Raw genomic sequence first — 21479 nt, 5'->3', positions numbered from 1 at the left:
TGCCAGCCCAAGAATGAAACAGTACAAGTATTTAAATAATTAGTCATTCATTTTACAAACCTATATGCTTCTTTTTTAAAATGGGCTATATCAGGTTATCAGAAAGTAATCTGAAACAAAAATTTCATCAACAAAAGACTAGGCATAGCCTCAAAATAGAACATAAACTATGCATAGCAGCCATTGGGGGTGGAAATCTCCTATGGAACAATGGTAATCAAAGAATAGGGAGGCTTGGAAACTGCCAGACAACTGAAGGCTGCTTTAAAGTCTCCTAGCAAAGCCTCAGGATTCTAATCCATCCCTAGACCAGAAACACAGTACAGAAAGACTCAAACCTAGAGAAAGACTGTAAGACTATTTAAAGAATTATCTAACAATTCCAGTTACGTAATCCACAATTCCACTTCTAAGAATTTATCCAGTGGAAATAGACTTACACCAAGGCGTACAACAAAGTTCACCACAACACAGCTTGTAATAAAAAGAAGAGAGGAACTAATTCAAAATCCAACAGAAGGAGATATTCCATAGAAGATATATTATACCACCATGAAAAATCAAATTTTCAGCAGATCAATGGCTGCCAGGAGTGGGAGGAGGTGACTGACCACAAAAGAAACAAAAAAACTTGATGGGGTAGGATGACAGTGTTCTTTATCATGATTTTGACATTTGTCAAAACTTATCAAAATTTATTAATTTTATTGTATGTAAATTAAGCCTTACTAAAGTTGCTTTCAAAACATTTAAAGACAAAATGCTCAGGATGTAATCTCAAATGAAAAAAGGATACAAAGCTACTCAGAGGCATGCCAACAAATAGATACACATAAACTACATTAAGTATTCAAACTAAAAGAAATGAAGTTATGGGTGGTTTATTTTCTCCTTGCAATTCTTCAGCATTTTCCAAATGTTCTATGAAGATCCTAATAATTAACAGAACACTTAGAATATGAATACCTACTCAAGTATCATCTTTCTTTCTTTTAGACCATACAATTTCACTACACACGCTCCTTAGTATTTAGTAACTCCAACAGACTCATTCTTCATGCTCCAAACTTTACAGAGAGCAGCACAGCAGTGCTAAGGGCACTCCATGGGTTTACTGTTAAAAAATCTGACCCTATACAATGGTTCTAAAATGCTCATAATTAAATCTTAGATGCTGAAAATGTAGTATTAAATTCAGAAACAAAGGCATCTAGGACATGGAGAAAATATAAGGCAGCTTCCCTGAAGAGGAAGTCTTTTAATTTCAGTTTTGTTTCTTCTATCACTATCCAGATTCTCACTGCCTGTGATAATTGTGTTATTGTTAAGAGTCTCCCTCTTTACACATTCTCATCATGACTGGAAAGTGATTAAGTGAGAGCAAGAGTCAGGAAGCATATGTACACATAAGAAGATTGACTTTAAAGAAGAAAATGAGAATCATAATAAAACAGGAATGCATTTAAGTTTTTTATTTTAATCAAAGTAATATATATGCTTACAATTTTTCATTGATTCTTAAATGGATTCTTAAGTGGACTTTTCATATTTTAATACATCTGAATTGAGAAGAATCTTTTAATCAGTTGCACATTAGTTTATTTGGCATTTTTTTCTTTCTCAGAGGTATATAAAATATATGATACATTCAATGGTATCTTAGAGTCAATGAAATAGGGTAGTTTACAAGGTCAATGTATTAGTAAAAGGTACCTTCCACCCTTCTCCTCTGCAACCACTCTGCCAACTGTTTCCAATTCTGTTAGCTGAATTGTTACCCTATCTCCATACTTCTGAATTCTATTCCTTATCCTTTTAATATCTTGATTTATGAATTTTAGATATCAGCTATTAACTTCTTATTATGGTAGGTGAAGATTTAGGTCACTTTCATATATCCTTTTCCTTCCTTCCCAATTCTCTCAAATAAGTATATCACTGTTTTGCTTTATTTTTAAAATCAGTTTTAGAGAATTAATTACTATGATTTTAAGTACTACCCACAGCTGAGTCGGTATACTATGACCATATTTCCTTCCTCATTCGATTTAGTTTGTCCTGCAGTTCTGGTTCAATTTTTTGTTAGTGTTTTTTTTCCTCAGTTTTCAGTATATCTACTGCTAATACTTCCTAAACTCACTAAAACAGCTCTAAAAAAAATGCCTTATATAATTTTTACATTATGAAATGCAAATAATCTACCAGGATTGCCCCCTCCACCCCTCCCTAAACAGTCCTCTTCTGAAGCCTTCTGTCTCCTACTTCAGTCAGGATTGATTTGTTCTCCAGCACTTCTGCACAGCTGTTACCCTGAGTATTTCCTTTACCATGATGCAAAGTCAGGTCCCCATTTTTCTGGATTCTGTGTCTTCCTTCTTGATTTTACTTTTGCTTTGGTGAAACACATGCTCCTGTGGTTAGCTGAGGAAGAGTGTATGGGAGGTAAATTTGAGCCCTTGCATGTCTAAAAATGTCTCATACTTTATGGGCAATGTGGTTGAGTACAGAATTCTAAGTTGAAAACTTTTTTCTGTCAGTTTTGAAGGTGTTCCAGAAACTAACACCATTCTGATTTCTGCTCCTTATCAAGTGATTTGCTTTCTCACTCTCTGAAAGATTTATCCCTGGTGTTTTGAAATTTCAGAATATTGAGACTTGGTGGTATTCCTTTTTCATTGGTTGAGCTGGGCATGAGATAAACCCCTTCAATCTGTAAATTCATGTTCTTTAGTTCCAGGGATTTTGCTTGTATTATTTATTTCTCAATTTCTTGCCCCACCAAAGTTTTCTCTCTTCCTCTTTTTAAAACTCTTTTTTTTACTGAATATTGGACTTCCTGGACTGACTTTTTTGTTTTAATTTCTCATCTTTCTTGTTACATTACCCATCTCTATCCTTTGGTTCTGCTTTCTGAGATATTCTTAATTTTATTTTCCATATCTTTTATTGAGCTGTTTACTTTTTTACTCTTTAATTTTCAAAGGTTCTTTCCCTAGTCTTTGAGTATTCCTTTTCTGTGGCATCCTGATCTTTCTTTATATGTGCACAAACGCTCCATCTCTATAGCTACTGTAGATATTTTCTTCTGCTGTCTGTATTGTCATTGTTTTTTGCTAGCTCCTTTTTCTCCTGTTTGTTTGATTTGGTCTCTTTCATGTTAGAGCTTTCTCTAAAGGCCTGGTGTTTCCTGCATAACCAAAGTGAGTGAGGTTCTACAAGCTGACCAAGGAGGCTTCAAAGTTAATACAGTGGATTAAACATATGCATCCAATTGTATACTCTACTGAAATCCCACTAAGTCTATAGTAAAAAAAAAAAAAAAAAAAAAAAAAAAAAAATTCTTGCTTTTAGAAAACATGTAAATACACAAAAAGGAGAAAAATGGGAGAAGAAAGAATAGCACCACAAGTTTTTGAAACTACAGAGCAGATGGGCAAATGATAATTGACTTAGCGAATCCAAGAAAGTATTAATTCTAAACTACCACTGTTTCAAAGCTAAGTGTGAACCTGAATGATACTTACCAAATCCTTAAAAAAGTTAGGAATTTATAGCATCAAGTACTTTTGGAATTGAATGTTGAGTAGATGAGGACAGCTAAAATAAGGAAGACTTTATGAAAATAGTTCGAAAGCTGTTAAGAGTCCCTAGATCTCCTCCCAACTCTATACTCCAAGGCAATAGCCCTTCTCCCATTAGGACTCAGGATGTTTATTCTCTTGAGAAGATGAAAGTTTTTGGACTAAGGTACCTCAGAAATAGTTGAGAGCATGAGTACCATTCCAAACAAGGGGATTAAGTGAAGAAATACAGTCTGAATGCCAAGACCACTACCCCCTCCCCACTACCAGCTCTCTTTCCCCATCACTGGCAGCCAGACCCTTCCAGGCTAGAGAGCAGAAGACACTTTTCTAAGATATCTGACCAGCACAAGAAGAAAACACTACTGACACCAGTATCCTCAATAAATGCCCAGCTCAACCTACAATGAAGCTCAGAGTCAACAGGTCTTTTTACTCTCCCCACCAAAACAAAAGTAGATTACCAGATATTATGGATTGAACTGTCTCCCCAGTGAAAATATGTTCAAGGCCTAATTCGTAATCCTGTGACCATGACCCTATTAGGAAATAGGATCTTTAAACATGTTATTAGTTACATAAGGCTCAATTGGATTAGGGTGGACCCTTACCCAATATGACATGACTGGTGTCCTTATAAGAAAAGGAAATTTGGACACAGAAAGATACAGAGGGTGGAATGTCATAGATTGCCAGCAAACCACCAGAAGCTAGAAGAGGCATGAAACAGATTCTTCTCCATGAACTCTGAAAGAAGCATGGACCTGCTGATACCTTGATTTCAGACTCCTTGTCTCCAGAAAGGTGATACAAAAATTGGTTTGTTTTAAGCCACTCAGTTTGTAGCATTTTGCCATAGCAGTCCTAGGAAACTAAGATACAAGACATTTGAAGAAAGCCTCAGAGATGTAAGACAGAGCAAAACAAACAGAAAAAAAAGAAACCTAGAAGAAAATATTATGCAAAGAAACTTAAAAAAACAAACAACTATCTTGAACATCTCAAAGATGTGAGAAACTGCATCCATGAAACAAAAACAAGGCTACTATAAAAAAGGAACACTCAGAGAACTAAAAAGGGCTTTTAGATATTAAAAATATGATGGTAGACATGAAAAAATTTAATAGAAGGACTGAAACTTAAATATAAGGAAATCTTCCAGAAAGTAGAACAAAAGAACAGAGGGGAAAAAACAGAAGAGCAAAAAGTGGAGAACCAGGCTGGGAGGTCCCAATCTGAATGCTAAGAATTCTAGAAAGAAAGACAGAGACAATGGAGGGAAGGAAATGAAGAACAAAATAAAGAAAATTTCCTATAATTTAAGAGTTTTCAGATTGAACAATAACTAAGAATAGACTCATACTGCAGTACATCACTAGGAAACTGCAGAATATAATGAAGACTCTACAAGCTCCAAAAGAGAAAAATATGGCAAATACAGATGGTCAGAAATAAGAATGACTGTATTTCAATAGCCACAATGGATGCAAGACGGCAATGGAATAATGCCTTTACATTATTAGTATTGAATGTGAATGACTCCAATCTAGAAGACTGTATCTAGCCAAACAATTGCATTCTTCCTCAAAAAGCTACTAGAGGGAGTTTCCAGGGAAGATGGCAGATTAGGGAGTTAAAGGCTACACTCCTCTTACAAAAATAACGAATGGACAGGAAGAAACTGTCTGAATCAACAGTTCTGGGCTCCAGCGACCAGGGGAGTACTGTAGAGCATCCAGGCAAGAGCAGGATGAGGAGACTGAGAAGCTGCAGCAAAAATTGTAAGTGAAGCGCTCCAGTGGCAGTGGCTGGCACCCATCCCCCATCCGCGAGACTTGCCTTGGATACAGTCTGGAGCTAGTTGCCCTGGATGGAGGGGGCGTGAAGGTCTTCCTCCCCAGAAACAGTTTTGGGGGAGGTGGGGTATGGTCGACTACTGAACGGGGCTTCTGATGAACAAGTTTGAACTGCTGGGTTCCAGCTCCAAATCATGGTTCTAGCCTGCCTGGAACAGGGATCCCCACATCCTTGGTTTCAACATCACCCGGTGTAGGTTGAAAAATACACTTCCCCATTTAAGGCTGTAGGGAAAGAGGGCCCATCTGCTGAACAGGCCAGGAAAGTACAGCTTAGGGAAAGTGAAAGAAAAAAAAAAAAGAAAGACTTTTTGGTGTCTTTCCTGACCCTCTCCCCAGGGCCCTTTGGAACTGGTCTGTGCCCTCTCCATGGGTTCCTGGCCCTCTTTTGAACAGTTAAATACAGGCAATTCTAAAGATCTAGAATAAGTTGAACTACATGTCAAAGAAGAACCTTAACATAGAGTCAATCAACAATAAAACCCTAAGCAAGAAAGAGAAACAGACCATCAGAGTAAGCACGTCAAGATAATCAGATGCCTAGACAACAGCAAAAAATTATAAGCCATCCTAAGAAACAGGAAGATATGGTTCAGTCAAAGGAACAAATTAAAGTCAGAGGAAACACAGAATTCGGAAGCACTAATCAAAGATGTTCAAACAAATCTCTTAAGTCAATTCAAGGAGATGAAGGAAAATATAGCTAAGGAGATAAAGGATATTAAGAAGACACCAAACGAACATAAAGAAGAATTTGAAAGCATGCAAAGAAAAATAACAGAACTTATGTGAATGTAAGGCACAATACACAAGATTACAAATATATTAGAAGCATACAACAGCAGATTTCAACAGGCAGAAGAAAGGATCAGTGAATCAGAAGACAGGACATCCGAAATCCTACTACAGAACAGAGAGAAAAGAATGGAAAAAATTGAACCGGGTCTCAGGGAATTGAATGACAGCAAGCAGTACACAAATATATGTGTCATGGGTGTCCCAGAGGAGAAGAGAAGGGAAAGGGGGCAGAAAGAATATTTGAGGAAATAATGGCCAAAAATTTCTCGACTCTTACCAAAGACTTGCATAATCTTATCCAAGAAGTACAGTGTACTCCAAACAGAATAAATCCTAATTGACCTACTCAATACACATACTAATCAGAATGCCAAATGTCAAAGATAAAGAGAAAATTCTGAAAGCAGCAAGGGAAAAGCGATACATCACATACAGGGGACGTTCAGTAAGATTAAGTGCCGATTTCTCATCAGAAACCAAGGAAGCAAGAAGGCAGTGGTATGATATATTTAAGATAATGAAAGAGAAAAACTCACAGCCAAGAATTCTCTATCTGGTAAAACTGTCCTCCGAAAATGAGAACTACATCAATGCTAAATGTCGACACTAGGGGGTTATAAGGGGCATGGGGCTTTTCTTTGTGGAGCAGTGAAAATGTTCTAAAATTAATTGTGGTGATGAATGTGAACTCCGTGATTATACTGAGAGCCATTGATTGTACATTTTGGATGGATTGTATGGTGTGTGAATAAAACTGCTTCGAAAAACAAATGAAGGAGAGTTTAAAATATTCACAAATAGAAACTGAGAGAGTTTCTTACCAAGAGACCTGCCCTACCAGAAATACTAAAGGGAATTCTGCAGGCTGAAAGGAAAAAATAGTAGAAAGAGGCTTGGAAGAGAGTGTAGAAATGAAGAGTATCAGTAAGGGTAACTAAAGGGGTATAAAGAGAGACAAACGCAAGATATGACATATAAAAGCTACAGGATAAAATGGTTGAAGTAAGTACTGACTATACAGTAATAACACTGAATGTTAATGGATTAAACTACCCAATCAAAAGGCACAGATTGACAGAATGGATAAAAAAAATATGCTCCATCTATATGCTGTCTACAAGAGACTCACTTTAGACCCAGGATACAAATAGGTTGAAAGTAAAGGGCTAGAAAAAGAAATACCAGGTAAACAGCAATCAAAAGAGCTGGGGTAGCTATACTAACATCAGACAAAATAGACTTTAAATGCAAAGCTGTTATAAGAGACAAAGAAGGACACTATATATTAATAAAAGGGGCAATTCACCAAGAAGAAATAACAATATAAATATTTATGCACCTAACAGGGGACCTGAAACACATGACACAAACACTGGCAAAACTGAAGGAAGAAACAGACATCTCTACAATAATAGTTGCAGGCTTCAATACACCACTCTCATCATTAGCTAGAACATCTTGGTAGAGGATCAATAAGGAAACAGAGAACTTGAATATGAAAAATTAACTAGACCTAACAGACATATATAGAACATTGCTCCCCAAAACAGCGGGATATACATTATTCTCACATGTTCATGGATCATTCTGCAGGAAAGAGCACATGTTAGATCACAAAACAAGTCTCAATAAATTTAAAAAGACTGAAATATACAAAGCCCTTTTACTGATCATAATGGAATGAAGCTCAAAATCAGTAACAAGAGGAGAACTGGAAAATTCACAAATATATGGAGGTTAAACAACACAATCTTAAACAATCAGTGGGTCAAAGAAGAAATTGCAAGAGAAATCAGTAAATATCTCAAGATGAATGAAAACGAGAACATAACATATCAAAACTTATGGGATGCAGTGAAGGCAATGCTGAGAGAGAAATTTATAGCCCTAAATGCCTACATTAATATAGAAAAAAAAAGCTAAAATCAAAGACCTAACTGCACACCTGGAGGAACTAGAGAAAGAACAGCAAAATAATACCAAAGCAAGTGGAAGGAAAGAAATAACAAAGATTAGAGCAGAAATAAATGAAATTGAGAACAAAAAAACAATAGAGAGAATCAACAAAACCAAAAGTTGGTTCTTTGAGATGATCAATAGAATTGACAAACCCTTAACCTAGACTAACAAAGAAAAAAAGAGAGAAGATGCAAAGAAATGAAATCAGAAATGAGAGAGGATAGTATGAACAACTGTATGCCAACAAATTAGACAACCTAGATGAAATGGACAATTTCCTAGAAACACACCAACAACCTACACCGCGTCGAGAAGAAACAGATCTCAACAAACCAATCACAAGTAAAGAGATTGAACCAGTCATTACAAACCTCCCCGAAGAGAAAAGCTCAGGACCAGAAGGCTTTCCAGGTGAATTCTACCAATCATTCCAAGAAGAATTAATACTAATCCTGCTCAAACTCTTCAAAAAAAATTGATGAGGAGGGAACACTACCTAACTCATTCTATGAGGTCAATGTCACCCTAAAACCAAAGCCAGAAAAAGTTACTACAAGAAAAGAAAATTACAGAGTAATCTCTCTAATGAATATAGATGAAAAAATCCTCAAGAAAATACTTGCAAATCAAATCCAACAGCACATTAAAAGAATGATGCACCATGATCAAGTGGGTTTTATTACAGGTATGCAAGGGCAGTTCAACAAAAGCAATTAATGTAATACACATTAACAAACTGAAGGGGAAAAACCAACTGATCATCTCTATTAATGCAGAAAAGGCATTTGACAAAATCTAGCATCCTTTCTTGATAAAAACAGTTCTCAGGATAGGAACAGAAGGAAACTTCCTTAACATGATAAAGGGCATATCTGAAAAACCCACACTTAATGTTGTACTCTGTGGTAAAAGACTGAAAACTTTTCATCTAAGATCAGGAACAAGACAAGGATACCCACTGTCACCACTGTTATTCAACACTGTGCTAGAAGTTCTACCCAAAGCAGTTAGGCAAGAAAAAGAAATAAAAGCATCCAAATTGGAAAGGAATAAGTAAAACTTTCACTATTTGCAGATGACATGACCCTACATTTAGAAAATCCTGAAAAAATCTACAACAACGCTACTAGAGCTAATAAATGAATTCAGCAAACTGGTGGGATATAAAATCAGCATACAAAGATCAGTAGTGTTTCCATACACTAGTAATGAACAATCTAAGGAGGAAATCAAGAAAAAAAATCCATTTACAATAACAACTAAAAGAATCAAATATCTAGGAATAAATTTAACCAAAGCTATAAAGAACCTGTACACATACCCTGGCTTCTCCTTGCAACTTATAGTAAAATGCGAGCAGAGAGAGAAAAACTTAGAACTGAACTCTTGGGTTCAAAGAAACCAGAAGCTGATGGCTTGGAAAATTACAGGCTTCCAGGGGGTGAAACCCCAGAAACTACAGCCCAACATGGGATGCAACCAAATATGGAATCCAGCTGCCTTTTTAGAACAAGCCACGATTGGAGAAGGAGTTAAGCAGAAAGGATTTGTGGAAAGTCCTATTGTCTGATGGCTTTGACCCCTGTGTGCTTCATGTGAAGCCAACAGAATTTTTGTGAGATCTTTATAGACAGAGCTGCTGCCAGTCTGGACTGGAGGGGACAGACAAGGAACAAATTGAAGGAAAAATTTCTTCAAAGACAGAGCCATGGAGGTTGAGGTCTGGAGTTAAGAGGCCTTGGGCTGAGAGAGTGGAGAGGCCCACATGCATGGAAAGGGTGAGTTTGCCCCAGAGGTCGAGGGTGGGCATTCTGCCTCAATGCTCTGGAAGAGTTGTGCCATCCCAGGTCCCAAAGAGGGTGGAGCACATTCCCAGGGGAATGGGGAGAGCCTGGCTGCCACCACACTGTTCTGAAGGGGTTGAACATGTGCCCAGGAGATGGAAGGGAATCTGGGTGCTGCCCCGATGTCTGAGGAGGGTGGGGCTGAGAAGGTGGTCTCCCCAATGTGTGAATATGTTGGAGCACTCGTGTAAGCATTTGGAGAGGAAAGGGCTGCCAAAAAGGCCCTTAGGAAGGGTTAGACTCCCACTCTCTCAAGCCCCAAGGATGCAACATTGTTCTGTAAATGACTATCAAACTTTGAAATCTAATGGAGTTTGTCCTGTGGGTTTTAGGAACTGTTCTGGTCCTGTTAACCCTGTTTTCCTTTCAGTTTCTCCTTATGGCAATGGTAATGTTTATCCTATGAATGTCCCTCCTTTGTATATCGGAAGCATATAACTTGTTCTAAGTCCACAGATCCAAAGCTAAGGACAATTATGTCTTAGGACCCACCATGCCTATGATTGATTTTTATAGGATCTTGTACTTAACTTTTGCTACTGAAATGATTTAAGTTTTTGTGATATTGTGATGGAATGAATGTATTTTGTATTTGGAAAGATAATGTCATTTTGGGGTCCAGGGGGTGGAATGTGCCAGTTTGAATGTACTGTGTCCCCCAAAAGCCATTATCTTTGATGTAGTCTTGTGGGGCAGATGTTTTGGTGCTGATTAGATTTGCTTGGAATGTGCCCCACCCAGCTGTGGGTGATGACTCTGATGAGATATTCCCATGGAGGCATGGCCCCACCCATTCAGGGTGGGCCTTGATCAGTGGAGCCATATAAATGAGCTGACTCAAAGAGAAGGAACTCAGTGCAGCTGTGAGTGACATTTTGAAGAGGAGCAAGCTTGCTAGAGAGGAACATCCTGGGAGAAAGCCATTTTGAAACCAGAACTTGGGAGCAGATGCCAGCCACGTGCCTTCCCAGCTAACAGAGGTTTTCCTGACTCCATTGGCCATCCTACAGTGAAGTTACCCAATTACTGACGTGTCACCTTGGACACTTTATGGCCTTAAGACTGTAACTGTGTAGCCAAATAAACACCCTTTTTATAAAAGCCAAAAAAAAAAAAAAAAAAAAAAAAGAACCTGTACACAGAAAACTACAAAACATTGCTAAAAGAACTCAAAGAAGACCTAAATAAATGCAAGAACATTCTGTGTTCATGGTTTGGAAGACTAAATATCATCAAGATGTCAATTCTACCCAAATTGATTCACAGATTCAATGCAATCACAATCAAAAGTCCAACAGCCCACTTTGCAGAAATGGAAAAGCCAATTATCAAATTTACTTGGAGGGTAAGGGTCCCTGAATAACCAAAAACATCTTGAAAAGGAGAATAAAGTTGGAGGATTCACATTTTCTGATTTTAAAGATTTTATAGCTACAGTGGTCAGTGGTCAAAACAGCATGGTACTGGCATAAAGATAGATACATTGATCAATGGAATCAAACTGAGAGTTCAGAAAGAGTCCCTCACATCTATGATCAACTGATTTTTGACAAGGCTGCCAAGTCTACTCAACTGGGACAGAACAGTCTCTTCAACAAATGGTGCTAGGAGAACATACCCAAAAGAATCAAAAAGGACTTGTTTCTCATACCTCATACAAAAATTAATTCAAAATGGATCAAAGACCTAAATATGAGAGTCAGGACCATGAAACTCCAAGAAGAAAACGTAGAGAAGCATTTTCAAGATCATGTAGTAGGTGGTAGTTTCTTAGACCTTACACCCAAAGCAGAAGCAAAAAAAGGAAAAAAAGATAAATGGGACCTCCTCAAAATTGAATACTTTTGTGCTTTAATGGACTCTGTCAATAAGGTAAAAAGGCAGCCTACTCAATGGGAAAAATATTTGGAAGCCAATATCTGATAAGGATTTAATATCCAGAATATGTAAAGGAATCCTACAATTCAAAAATAAAGACAAACAACCCAATTTAAAAAATGGCCAAAAGTCTTAAATTGACATTTTTCCAAAGAGGAAATATAAACGGCTATAAAGCACATGAAAAGATGCTCAACATCACTAGCTATTAGGAAAATGCAAATCAAAACCACAACGAGGTATCATTTTATACCTACTAGAACGACCACTATTAAACAGAAAACCACAAGTGTTGGAGAGAATGTGGAGAAACAGGAAGGCTTATTCACTGCTGGTAGGAATGTAAAATGGTATAGCCACTGTAGAAGACAGTTTGGCAGTTCCTCAGTAAGCTATGTATAGAATTGCCATATGATCCAGCAATCCTGCAACTAGATACATACCCAGATGAACGGAAGGCAGGGATGCATACAGATATTTGCACACTTACGTTCATAGTGGCATCAGTCACAACTGTCAAAAGATGGAAACAACCCAAGTGTCCATCAACTGACGAACAGATAAACAAAATGTGGTATATACATACAATGGAATACTACTCAGCTATAAGAAGAAATGAAGTCCTGCTGCATGCAACAGAACAGATGAACCCTGAAGATATTATGTTGAGTGAAATAAGCCAGACACAAAAAGACAAATATTATATGATATCACTAATATGAATTAATTATTATGAGCAAACTCATGGAGCTAATATCTAGAATACAGGTTACCAGGAGACAGAATGAATGTAGAAAATGGGGAGCTGATGCCTAATCTGGGCAGAATTTTTAATAAGATGTATTGTAAATGTTTAGAAATGGATAGAGGTGATGGTAGCACATTATCATGAGTGCAATTAGCAGCACTGAACTGTGTGTGTGGTTGTGGTTGAAAGGGAAGTTTAGGGTCATGTATGTCACTAGAAGGAAAGCTAGAAGATGAAACAAGGGAATGTATAACATAGCAAACCCTGTTGTGGACGATGAACAGACAATGTACACATATAAGCAGTTTCTTCCATGAACTAGAACAAATGTATGTCACTATTACAAATTGCTAATAATAGGGTGGTCTATGGGAAAAAATAAACCTGAACCTAATGCAAACCATGGACTACGGTTAATAATATTTCAATATTCTCTAATCAATTGTAACAAAGGTACGACACCAAGGCTAAGTGTCAATAATAGGGGGATATAAGGGGTATGGGGTTTTTATTTGTGGAGCAATGAAAATGTTCTAAAATTGATTGTGGTGATGAATGTACAACTCTATGATTATACTGAGAGTCACTGAGTGTACACTTTGGATGGATTTATGGTGTGTGAATAAAACTGCTTTAAAACAAAAAGATGACAGTTTAAAAAAAAAAAAAAAAAAAAAAAAAAGCCATGTTTGTGATGGTCAATTTCACGTGTCATCTTGGTTGGTTTATGTTGCCCAGCTGTTTGGTTGCGCACTGGCCTGCTTGTTACGTAAGGCTATTTGGTAGATGGGATTTCCATCTATATTCAGTTGATGGCATCTACAACCAACAAAGGAGATTGCCCTCAGCAATGTAGGTAATCTCATCCAATCAACTGGAGGTCTCAAAAGCCAGAACTGAGGGTTTCAGAGGTTGAAGAATTTCTGCCTCTACTTCAATAGTTTCTAAACCGCAGCCTGCCCTATGGAGTTCAGGCTTGCCAGCTCCTACAGTCACATGAATCAATTTCTTATAATAAATCTCTTAAATATATATATAAAAAGCTACTAGAAGACGTATTCCATCAAAACAAGAGTAAACCAAGAAAGAAGATATAAGATACAGGAAATGGGAGATCTTAACACAGGAGAGAGGCAAAGAGAAGCCCCAGGAGAAAAAGATGACAGCTGTGAACTGGCTTAGAAGACAGCAAGTTCAGGTCAGAACAGACATGTCAAGAGACAAACATGTTACAGGCCATCACTAAAGATTCTTGCTGCCACCAGACTATCATTTTTAACCAGGGGACAGAATGTCCAGGTGACCCTTGCCTAGATAACTTGTCTGTACTTAGCTTGTGTTGATTATGTGCTAGGATGAAATTCCTACTCTCCCTTCTCTCCCTGGATCAGCTGAGGACATTCACTCCATCCCATAAAAGTATTCTGCTTTGACCTATTCCCGAGAGCTGGAAGCAAGCCATAGTGAGCTTAGAAGCAGAAAACACAGAGCAATCTCCTCCTCTGACCACATTTTGGCAGCATATCCAGTATCGGACCCTAACTATAGGCCTTGCCAGATACTCTAACTAGGTTAAGCCTTAGGTTTCCCAGGACTCACTTGCAACCTTGCCCACTGACTTCCCCAGAGGGGCTTTTGTAAATTCTGAAGGAAGATAAAGCTAGACCAAGACTGAGATGCTCTGCTCTTGCTCACCTAACAGTAACAATACTGCCCTTTCCTTACCCAAGCTTCACTTCCTAATCAGCTTTTCCATATAAAACAATACATGTGGTGAAACTATAAAGAAAAGCAAGGCAAGATGGCAGACTGGTGAGCTGTATGTTTTAGTTACTCCTCCAGGAAAGTAGGTAAAAAGCCAGGAACTGCGTGGACTGGACACCACAGAGCAATCTGTCTTTGGGCATACTTCATACAACACTCATGAAAACGTGGAACTGCTGAGATCAGCGAAATCTGTAAGTTTTTGCGGCCAGGGGACCCGCGCCCCTCCCTGCCAGGCTCAGTCCCGGGGGAGGAGGGGCTGTCAGCTCCAGGAAGGAGAAGGGAGAATTGCAGTGGCTGCTCTCATCGGAAACTCATTCTACTGATTCAAACTCCAACCATAGATAGACTGAGGCCAGACACCAGAGACTCTGAGAGCAGCCAGCCCAGCAGAGAGGAGACGGGCATAGAAGGAAAACAACACGAGAAGCTCCAAAGTAAAAGCAGAGGATTTTTGGAGTTCTGGTGAACACAGAAAGGGGAAGGGCGGAGATCAGGCCTTGAGGCGCATATGCAAATCCCGAAGCAAGGCTGATTTCTCTGCCCAGGGCACCTTTCCTTAATGGCCCTGGTTGCTTTGTCTATTAGCATTTCAATAACCCATTAGATCTCTGAGGAGGGCCGTTTTTTTTTTTTTAAATCCTTTTTGCTTTTTCTAAAACAATTACTCTAAGAAGCTCAATACAGAAAGCTTCAAAGAATTGAAATTTGGGCACGTCAAGTCAAGAGCAGAACTAAGAGAGCTCTGAGACAAAAGGCAATAATCCAGTGGCTGAGAAAATTCACTAAACAACACAACTTCCCAAGAAAAGGGGGGTGTCCGCTCACAGCCACCATCCTGGTGGACAGGAAACACTCCTGCCCATCGCCAGCCCCATAGCCCAGAGCTGCCCCAGACAACCCAGTGTGACGGAAGTGCTTCAAATAACAGGCACACACCACAAAACTGGGCGTGGACATTAGCCTTCCCTGCAACCTCAGCTGAATGTCCCAGAGCTGGGAAGGGGGAGCAGTGTGAATTAACAGAGCCCCATTCAGCCATCATTTGAGCAGACTGGGAGCCTCCCAACACAGCCCAGCAGCCCAGAACTGCCCTGGGGGGACGGCACTCACCTGTGACATAGCACAGTCATCCCTCAACAGAGGACCCGGGGTGCACAGCCTGGAAGAGGGGCCCACTTGCAAGTCTCAGGAGCCATACGCCAATACCAAAGACTTGTGGGTCAGTGGCAGAGACAAACTGTGGCAGGACTGAACTGAAGGATTAGACTATTGCAGTAGCTTTAAAACTCTAGGATCATCAGGGAGATTTGATTGTTAGGGCCACCCCCCCTCCCCGACTGCCCAGAAACACGCCCCACATACAGGGCAGGCAACACCAACTACACACGCAAGCTTGGGACACCAATTGGGCCCCACAAGACTCACTCCCCCACTCACCAAAAAGGCTAAGCAGGGGAGATCTGGCTTGTGGAGAACAGGTGGCTCGTGGACGCCACCTGCTGGTTAGTTAGAGAAAGTGTACTCCACGAAGCTGTAGATCTGATAAATTAGAGATAAGGACTTCAACTGGTCTACAAACCCTAAAAGAACCCTATCAAGGACAGCAAATGCCACGAGGCCAAAAACAACAGAAAATTATAAAGCATATGAAAAAAACCAGACGATATGGATAACCCAAGCCCAAGCACCCAAATCAAAAGACCAGAAGAGACACACCTAGAGCAGCTACTCAAAGATCTAAAGATGAACAATCAGACCCTAGTACGGGATATGAAGGAAATCAAGAAGACCCTAGAAGAGCATAAAGAAGACATTGCAAGACTAAATAAAAAAATGGATGATCTTATGGAAATTAAAGAAACTGTTGACCAAATTAAAAAGATTCTGGACACTCATAGTACAAGACTAGAGGAAGTTGAACAACGAATCAGTGACCTGGAAGATGACAGAATGGAAAATGAAAGCATAAAAGAAAGAATGGGGAAAAAAATTGAAAAACTCGAAATGGACCTCAGGGATATGATAGATAATATGAAACGTCCGAATATAAGACTCATTGGTGTCCCAGAAGGGGAAGAAAAGGGTAAAGGTCTAGGAAGAGTATTCAAAGAAATTGTTGGGGAAAACTTCCCAAATCTTCTAAACAACATAAATACACAAATCATAAATGCTCAGCGAACTCCAAATAGAATAAATCCAAAAAAACCCACTCCGAGACATATACTGATCACACTGTCAAACATAGAAGAGAAGGAGCAAGTTCTGAAAGCAGCAAGAGAAAAGCAATTCACCACATACAAAGGAAACAGCATAAGACTAAGTAGTGACTACTCAGCAGCCACCATGGAGGCGAGAAGGCAGTGGCACGATATATTTAAAATTCTGAGAGAGAGGAATTTCCAGCCAAGAATACTTTATCCAGCAAAGCTCTCCTTCAAATTTGAGGGAGAGCTTAAATTTTTCACAGACAAAGAAATGCTGAGAGAATTTGCTAACAAGAGACCTGCCCTACTGGAGATACTAAAGGGAGCCCTACAGACAGAGAAACAAAGACAGGACAGAGAGACTTGGAGAAAGGTTCAGTACTAAAGAGATTCGGTATGGGTACAATAAAGGATATTAATAGAGAGAGGGAAAAATATGGCAAACATAATCCAAAGGATAAGATGGCCGATTCAAGAAATGCCTTCACGGTTTTAACGTTGAATGTAAATGGATTAAACTCCCCAATTAAAAGATATAGATTCGCAGAATGGATCAAAAAAAATGAACCATCAATATGTTGCATACAAGAGACTCATCTTAGACACAGGGACACAAAGAAATTGAAAGTGAAAGGATGGAAAAAAATATTTCATGCAAGCTACAGCCAAAAGAAAGCAGGTGTAGCAATATTAATCTCAGATAAAATAGACTTCAAATGCAGGGATGTTTTGAGAGACAAAGAAGGCCACTACATACTAATAAAAGGGGCAATTCAGCAAGAAGAAATAACAATCGTAAATGTCTATGCACCCAATCAAGGTGCCACAAAATACATGAGAGAAACATTGGCAAAACTAAAGGAAGCAATTGATGTTTCCACAATAATTGTGGGAGACTTCAACACATCACTCTCTCCTATAGATAGATCAACCAGACAGAAGACCAATAAGGAAATTGAAAACCTAAACAATCTGATAAATGAATTAGATTTAACAGACATCTACAGGACATTACATCCCAAATCACCAGGATACACATACTTTTCTAGTGCTCACGGAACTTTCTCCAGAATAGATCATATGCTGGGACATAAAACAAGCCTCAATAAATTTAAAAAGATTGAAATTATTCAAAGCACATTCTCTGACCACAATGGAATACAATTAGAAGTCAATAACCATCAGAGACTTAGAAAATTCACAAATACCTGGAGGTTAAACAACACACTCCTAAACAATCAGTGGGTTAAAGAAGAAATAGCAAGAGAAATTGCTAAATATATAGAGACGAATGAAAATGAGAACACAACATACCAAAACCTATGGGATGCAGCAAAAGCAGTGCTAAGGGGGAAATTTATAGCACTAAACGCATATATTAAAAAGGAAGAAAGAGCCAAAATCAAAGAACTAATGGATCAACTGAAGAAGCTAGAAAATGAACAGCAAACCAATCCTAAACCAAGTAGAAGAAAAGAAATAACAAGGATTAAAGCAGAAATAAATGACATAGAGAACAAAAAAACAATAGAAAGGATAAATATCACCAAAAGTTGGTTCTTTGAGAAGATCAACAAGATTGACAAGCCCCTAGCTAGACTGACAAAATCAAAAAGAGAGAAGACCCATATAAACAAAATAATGAATGAAAAAGGTGACATAACTGCAGATCCTGAAGAAATTAAAAAAATTATAAGAGGATATTATGAACAACTGTATGGCAACAAACTGGATAATGTAGAAGAAATGGACAATTTCCTGGAAACATATGAACAACCTAGACTGACCAGAGAAGAAATAGAAGACCTCAACCAACCCATCACAAGCAAAGAGATCCAATCAGTCATCAAAAATCTTCCCACAAATAAATGCCCAGGGCCAGATGGCTTCACAGGGGAATTCTACCAAACTTTCCAGAAAGAACTGACACCAATCTTACTCAAACTCTTTCAAAACATTGAAAAAAATGGAACGCTACCTAACTCATTTTATGAAGCTAACATCAATCTAATACCAAAACCAGGCAAAGATGCTACAAAAAAGGAAAACTACCGGCCAATCTCCCTAATGAATATAGATGCAAAAATCCTCAACAAAATACTTGCAAATCGAATCCAAAGACACATTAAAAAAATCATACACCATGACCAAGTGGGGTTCATTCCAGGCATGCAAGGATGGTTCAACATCAGAAAAACAATCAATGTATTACAACACATTAAAAACTCGAAAGGGAAAAATCAATTGATCATCTCAATAGATGCTGAAAAAGCATTTGACAAAATCCAACATCCCTTTTTGATAAAAACACTTCAAAAGGTAGGAATTGAAGGAAACTTCCTCAACATGATAAAGAGCATATATGAAAAACCCACAGCCAGCATAGTACTCAATGGTGAGAGACTGAAAGCCTTCCCTCTAAGATCAGGAACAAGACAAGGATGCCCGCTGTCACCACTGTTATTCAACATTGTGCTGGAAGTGCTAGCCAGGGCAATCCGGCAAGACAAAGAAATAAAAGGCATCCAAATTGGAAAAGAAGAAGTAAAACTGTCATTGTTTGCAGATGATATGATCTTATATCTAGAAAACCCTGAGAAATCAACGATACACCTACTAGAGCTAATAAACAAATTTAGCAAAGTAGCGGGATACAAGATTAATGCACATAAGTCAGTAATGTTTCTATATGCTAGAAATGAACAAACTGAAGAGACACTCAAGAAAAAGATACCATTTTCAATAGCAACTAAAAAAATCAAGTACCTAGGAATCAACTTAACCAAAGATGTAAAAGACCTATACAAAGAAAACTACATAACTCTACTAAAAGAAATAGAAGGGGACCTTAAAAGATGGAAAAATATTCCATGTTCATGGATAGGAAGGCTAAATGTCATTAAGATGTCAATTCTACCCAAACTCATCTACAGATTCAATGCAATCCCAATCAAAATTCCAACAACCTACTTTGCAGACTTGGAAAAGCTAGTTATCAAATTTATTTGGAAAGGGAAGATGCCTCGAATTGCTAAAGACACTCTAAAAAAGAAAAACGAAGTGGGAGGACTTACACTCCCTGACTTTGAAGCTTATTATAAAGCCACAGTTGCCAAGACAGCATGGTACTGGCACAAAGATAGACATATAGATCAATGGAATCGAATTGAGAATTCAGAGATAGACCCTCAGATCTATGGCCGACTGATCTTTGATAAGGCCCCCAAAGTCACCGAACTGAGCCATAATGGTCTTTTCAACAAATGGGGCTGGGAGAGTTGGATATCCATATCCAAAAGAATGAAAGAGGACCCCTACCTCACCCCCTACACAAAAATTAACTCAAAATGGACCAAAGATCTCAATATAAAAGAAAGTACCATAAAACTCCTAGAAGATAATGTAGGAAAACATCTTCAAGACCTTGTATTAGGAGGCCACTTCCTAGACTTTACACCCAAAGCACAAGCAACAAAAGAGAAAATAGATAAATGGGAACTCCTCAAGCTTAGAAGTTTCTGCACCTCAAAGGAATTTCTCAAAAAGGTAAAGAGGCAGCCAACTCAATGGGAAAAAATTTTTGGAAACCATGTATCTGACAAAAGACTGATATCTTGCATATACAAAGAAATCCTACAACTCAATGACAATAGTACAGACAGCCCAATTATAAAATGGGCAAAAGATATGAAAAGACAGTTCTCTGAAGAGGAAATACAAATGGCCAAGAAACACATGAAAAAATGTTCAGCTTCACTAGCTATTAGAGAGATGCAAATTAAGACCACAATGAGATACCATCTAACACCGGTTAGAATGGCTGCCATTAAACAAACAGGAAACTACAAATGCTGGAGGGGATGTGGAGAAATTGGAACTCTTATTCATTGTTGGTGGGACTGTATAATGGTTCAGCCACTCTGGAAGTCAGTCTGGCAGTTCCTTAGAAAACTAGATATAGAGCTACCATTCGATCCAGCGATTGCACTCCTCGGTATATACCCGGAAGATCGGAAAGCAGTGACACGAACAGATATCTGCACGCCAATGTTCATAGCAGCATTATTCACAATTGCCAAGAGATGGAAACAACCCAAATGTCCTTCAACAGATGAGTGGATAAATAAAATGTGGTATATACACACGATGGAATACTACGCGGCAGTAAGAAGGAACGATCTGGTGAAACATATGACAACATGGATGAACCTTGAGGACATAATGCTGAGCGAAATAAGCCAGGCACAAAAAGAGAAATATTATATGCTACCACTAATGTGAACTTTGAAAAATGTAAAACAAATGGTTTATAATGTAGAATGTAGGGGAACTAGCAGTAGAGAGCAATTAAGGAAGGGGGAACAATAATCCAGGAAGAACAGATAAGCTATTTAACGTTCTGGGGATGCCCAGAAATGACTATGGTCTGTTAATTTCTGATGGTTGTAGTAGGAACAAGTTCACTGAAATGTTGCTATATTATGTAACTTTCTTGGGGTAAAGTAGGAACATGTTGGAAGTTAAGCAGTTATCTTAGGTTAGTTGTCTTTTTCTTACTCCCTTGCTATGGTCTCTTTGAAATGCTCTTTTATTGTATGTTTGTTTTCTTTTTAACTTTTTTTTTTATACAGGTGATTTGAAAAAAGAAGGGAAAGTTAAAAAAAAAAAAAAAAAAAAAAGAAAAGAAAAAAGACAAACAAGGGAAAAAAAAAAAAAAAAAAAAAAAAGATGTAGTGCCCCCTTGAGGAGCCTGTGGAGAATGCAGGGGTATTCGCCTACCCCACCTCCATGGTTGCTAACATGACCACAGACATAGGGGACTGGTGGTTTGATGGGTTGAGCCC

At 38.4% G+C, this 21479-nt stretch overlaps 1 protein-coding gene across 4 annotated transcripts in view; it reads right to left on the bottom strand.

Moving 5' to 3' along the window:
* The window catches only part of TSC1 (TSC complex subunit 1), a 108592-nt gene that overhangs the window by 22985 nt on the left and 64128 nt on the right, over positions 1 to 21479 (bottom strand). The window lies entirely within an intron of this gene.

Source organism: Choloepus didactylus, chromosome 10 (assembly GCF_015220235.1).
Source record: "Choloepus didactylus isolate mChoDid1 chromosome 10, mChoDid1.pri, whole genome shotgun sequence".
In the NCBI taxonomy this organism is placed as follows: Eukaryota; Metazoa; Chordata; class Mammalia; order Pilosa; family Megalonychidae; genus Choloepus; species Choloepus didactylus.
Note: the sequence above shows the minus strand (reverse complement) of the source record. Positions and strands in the feature narration are given on the sequence as shown.